This window comes from Bison bison, unplaced genomic scaffold (genome assembly GCF_000754665.1).
Source record: "Bison bison bison isolate TAMUID 2011002044 unplaced genomic scaffold, Bison_UMD1.0 scf7180017864203, whole genome shotgun sequence".
Lineage (NCBI taxonomy): Eukaryota > Metazoa > Chordata > Mammalia > Artiodactyla > Bovidae > Bison > Bison bison.
The window spans coordinates 6,340,463-6,344,734 of record NW_011494775.1 but is presented as its reverse complement, the minus strand read 5'-3'; the positions used below and the strand labels follow the sequence as shown (position 1 = coordinate 6,344,734).

The 4,272-nt window shown below is 59.1% G+C and overlaps 1 protein-coding gene across 1 annotated transcript in view; it reads left to right on the top strand.

Annotated features, from left to right (window-relative positions):
• The window catches only part of LOC104991882 (one cut domain family member 2-like), an 18,791-nt gene that overhangs the window by 8,726 nt on the left and 5,793 nt on the right, over nucleotides 1–4,272 (top strand). The window lies entirely within an intron of this gene.

Genomic DNA, 4,272 nt, shown 5'->3' with positions numbered 1-4,272 from the left:
GGGAGGGGGTTCGAGGCATGAGAGTTGCCCCTGGACACCCCCAGCGTCCCCCATCACAGACACTGCAACCACCAGATGGAGCCCCCCTCCCCCACACACACCAGGGGTAGCCCAGAGTCCAGTGGAAATGCTCATTTCTCTGATAAGTCTTTGAAAGGCTCAGAACTAATTTGAAAATGCGGCCATTAAAATCCCATCAGGGGAAGGAGAAGGGGGAGGGATCAAGGGAGGGATGGAGGGAGGCTGGGCGACAGCCAAGGTGGTTCAGATGCTGGGAGATGGGAGGTGTAGACCTGGCGGGCAGGGGAGGAGAGGACGCAAGGAGCGGGTGTGGAGATCAGGGAGGCAGCAGAGGCAGAGGGAGCTCCTGAGGCTTCCAGAGGGTCCTCCGTTTCCCTGGAGATGACTCCGCCCCCCCGCATCCATGAGAACCTCTTACTGGGGCCTGCAGGGATGCAGGGTATGGATAAAGAGGATGGAGGTATGAATGTGCTCAGCTCCCCTCCTAGTGGCTCACTGTGTGACCTTGGGCAAGTCACTCACTGTCTCTGGCCAGAGGAGGCCAGCGGGGAATGCTCAAGGCAGACAGCCCAGTGGGGACAAGCCACCAGGTGGGTGTATCAATGTGCCCCACATCTGGGGCTGGGCAGCTGGTGGCCGGGGTGGGATGTGTCGCCAAGGAAACCAGTCATCATCCCAGCCGGGGACCTGGCTCCGTATTGAATTGTCTGCTCCAAGAAGCTGAGCTGAGCTCAGAAGGTGGCTGGAAGGAGGGGACAGCGAATCCAGCTCCTGCTCCCATACCCCAGCCTGTACCCAGGTGGATGGACACTGTGGGGTACAGGCTTATGAGGTCAGGGGGGCAGAGGGCCGACAAGAGCAACTCTTTGGGGACCTTGAACACAGCACAGAGTGCCACACATGTTGTCTCCTGTCAAACCCAGACTTTCTTGGGGGTGTCACTCTTCTAGTGCGACCCTGGCTCCTGCCTCGTCTCCCTGGGCTTCACTATGCCTCTCCCCCGTTGTCCCCAGATGTCAAGCTCGGCCTCCTATTTTACCCTCCATGCCCAGATCTGTTCCGACCCAGGCAGCCTCAGGTCTTCCCCTACAAATAGCCCACCCACACCCGCCTTCACCCCCGCTGCACATCGGGGCAGCCATGGGTCTCCCTGTATCTCTGATTGTTTGGCTAGCATGCCATCACATCAGATCGCGTCAGGCAGGGGCTGCATCCATCTTACTCACTGCTTTCCCCAGCAAAGCTATCCAAACAGCACACACAGTAGGCACTTGATAAGTGTGTGGAGAAAGAGCTAGTGAAGGGAGGAGTGATGGCTGCAGGCCCACCCTGGCCTGCATTTGGACTGCTGTACGGTGGGACCCCCACTTCCATGGACGGATGGGGACATCAGGACCAGGGTTGTAAACCACGGAGTGTATGCGAAGGGCCACTTGGCCCCTGGAGCCTGCTGACCAGGAAGGACAGGGTGGTGGTGGGGGGTGGGGGCAGCTAGCAGTCCCAGGACAAGAGCAGACAAGAACTGCCCTAGGTCTGGGTGGCCCATCCTGCATTCTGTACACTCAGACCCCATGGGCTCAGGGCCACCCATACTGGCTGTCATACCCAGAAGTCACATTATGCCCTTGACTCTTCACACAGCACCCTCCATCTGATGTCCATGCTGTGTCCACTACACCCTCCAGGCCAGCTGCAAGCCAAGGTCACGCTGAGGTCTGGCTGGGTGTTCCTGTACTGCCCACTGACCAGCCTCATCCTCTGAGCCTTCCCGCACTGTCCCTCCCATCCACCTGTCACACTCACGGCTCTGCCTACCATCATAGGTCACTTGCTGTCACTCACACTTGTGGTCTGCTCTGCATGGACACTCTCCCAGTGCAGCAAAGTGCACTGCACACACCACCTCCCTCTCACACCTCTGTCCACCTGGCCGGGCCCTGTGTGTCCTCACACAGGCACATCCAACAGACAGGGACAGACAGCCCATGTGGTCAGCTGGCTGGGCTAGGGATGGCCCTGGACAGGCATAGCGGGGCCACTCATTCTCCAGGTCACCCTGGTGGACCACAGCAGGCCTCAGGAGGAGGAAATAGAAGGAGGAGGGAGAGGATGAGGGATGAAGATGCTGAGGAATCTGAAGGGGAGGGGGAGACTGGCAGGAGAAGGGGAAGGAAGGGAGGAGAGAAGGAGAGGGGTTGTCTGGGGAGAAGGAGGGGGAAGGCAGCAGCGGTGGGTCAGACAGAAGCTAACAGGTGCAACCCAGCTCCACCCAGTGGGGGCCTGGTTCTCCCCATCCACTGAGGGGGTGACTGAATCCAGGGCCCCAGCTTCTCCCTGGCAGACTGCAGACAGGGTGCTCCTGGGGTCCCACTGCCTTACCTGGCCCTCCAGGGCAGTGGCCACCAGGTCTCCCTGTGCAGGGTCTTCCAGTATGGGCTATTCCCCCACCACCCACAGTGGGGAGGGGCGTCAGTCAGTGGACAGACACAGTCGGCCCACAGCCTCCTGTGGATCCACTCTGTGCTGGACATCAGAGGGCTCCCAGGGGAGGGAAGTGGGGCTCTGCTGAGGGTAAGGAGAAGAGTTTCCTGGGGCAAGGGCCACTGAGTCTGGGCCTTGAGGGATGTGTAGGAGTTCTTTGGCTGAGGCCGCCCTGCTCCGAACCTTGGCCTCTCCATCCCTCCCCTCTCCAGGAAGATTCCTGGGAAGGTGCTGAGGCTTGAGGCATGTCCTGAGGCGGGGAGGCACTTCACAGCTGCACTGCAAGTGGGGGCTGGAACCTAGCCCCTGCCCCGCAGCCCCAGATGGGCGCTGAGAGCCTCAGCTCAGTGCCATCACCCTATTCAGGACTTTTCTGGCTAAACCCGTTCGCAGAGCCTGGCAAGGCAGGGCTCATGACTAAGACCATTTTCCATGTGAGGAAACAGGCTCAGAGGCAGGCACCGGGCAGTAACCCACGTGGTGGCCGGTCTGACTGCCCCCTTGGCTCCTGGAGGTGAGCAACTTCCTAGAACGGCAGGAGGCAGGAGGGACAGAGGTGCTGTGGGAGTAAGCCTCAGAGGGTCTGAAATGAAAGGGAACTTGAGGGTGACCCCCACTCACCTCCCTTTGCCATTGCCGCAGGGATGCGGCCCAGCCTGGCTGACCCTGCTTCCCGGAGCCCCGCCTTGTGCTGGGGCGGGAGACCACTGCCTCCTGCCGGTCACAACGGGAAACTCGGGCCGGACTGATAGAAAAGCCCACCCTTAGCCCTTGAGGGTTGGAGAAGGAAATGGCAACCCACTCCAGTGTTCTTGCCTGGAGAATCCCAGGGACGGGGGAGCCTCGTGGGCTGCCATCTATGGGGTCGCACAGAATCGGACACGACTGAAGTGACTTAGCAGCAGCAGCAGCAGCAGCCCTTGAGGGGTGCCCTCACATCAAATCAGATCAGTCGCTCAGTCGTGTCCGACTCTTTGCGACCCCATAGGAGCAGGCTAATTTGGAAAGGGGCCTCTTTTGTATCCCCTTGGATCTCCTCCGGGACTCCCAGGAGCCAGCCCCAGACCCTCCTCATCCCTGATTCCAAAATGACTGACAGCAATGAGATGGAGACCCTGGATGCTCTATCATGGAATCTGGCTCCGAGTATCAGATTCTCCGTCCCTGAGGTCATGGAGGGCGGACAGGAGAGAAAGTTGGAGCCAGAACCTTCATTCCCTGAGAGAATGGTAAATACTGTCAGGGGGAAAGGAAGAAAAAAGCTGAGCAGGGAGAGAGTTTGCAGAATTAAATTGGAGAGGGGGGTCAGGATGGACCTCACAGATGAGATGAGAGCTTTGAGTGAAGACTACAAGGAGACGAGGGAACTATGAAGAAACGTGGGGAAGAGCGATGCAGGCAGAGGTGGCAGCTATTTGCAAAGGCCTGAGTTTGGTCTGTGCCCGGGGTGAAACCAGTGTGGCTGCGAAGCTGTGAGCTGAGTCGGGGCAGCAGGAGGACGTAAGAACAGAGAGACAGTGGGGGTAAGGGGCTGAATGAGATGAGGAGGGGGCGGATAGCTGACGGCACACTGAAAAATGTTTGAAGGAGGCAAAGGGTCCCAGTTTTGCAGTTGAGACTGAAGCAGGCCTTGTAAAGGAACTGACTCCCAGGGTCCCTGAGAGACAACCCCCCCAAAATCCCACAAGCCAGCCCAGCTGGCTCCTCCTGTGCTGTCATGGCAACCATGGTTAGTGGTGTGGGCCTGAGTCTGGAGCCCCTCCCTGTCCC